A 280-nucleotide genomic window follows, 5' to 3' on the forward strand; every position below is an offset into this window, starting at 1 on the left:
TGAACCTTTTCAGATTGTGACTCAGCTTTGCTAGAGTCCCCAATTAGAGGTATCCAGGGTTCTTAAGCACACTCTTTTTTTTGCCTTGGATCACAACTTTATTTCTTTCTTTTTCTTTCTTTTTTTTCGTTTTCTTTTCTTCTTTTTTTTTTGTATTCACTGCTTTTTCTTGCTTCAAGAATCATTTTTATGATTTTTCAGATCCTCAGTAACATGTCTCCTTTTTCATCATTCTTTCAAGAGCCAACATTCATGAACCACAAATTCAAAAGACATATGT

The sequence above is a fragment of the Arachis duranensis genome, chromosome 10, assembly GCF_000817695.3.
Source record: "Arachis duranensis cultivar V14167 chromosome 10, aradu.V14167.gnm2.J7QH, whole genome shotgun sequence".
NCBI lineage: Eukaryota > Viridiplantae > Streptophyta > Magnoliopsida > Fabales > Fabaceae > Arachis > Arachis duranensis.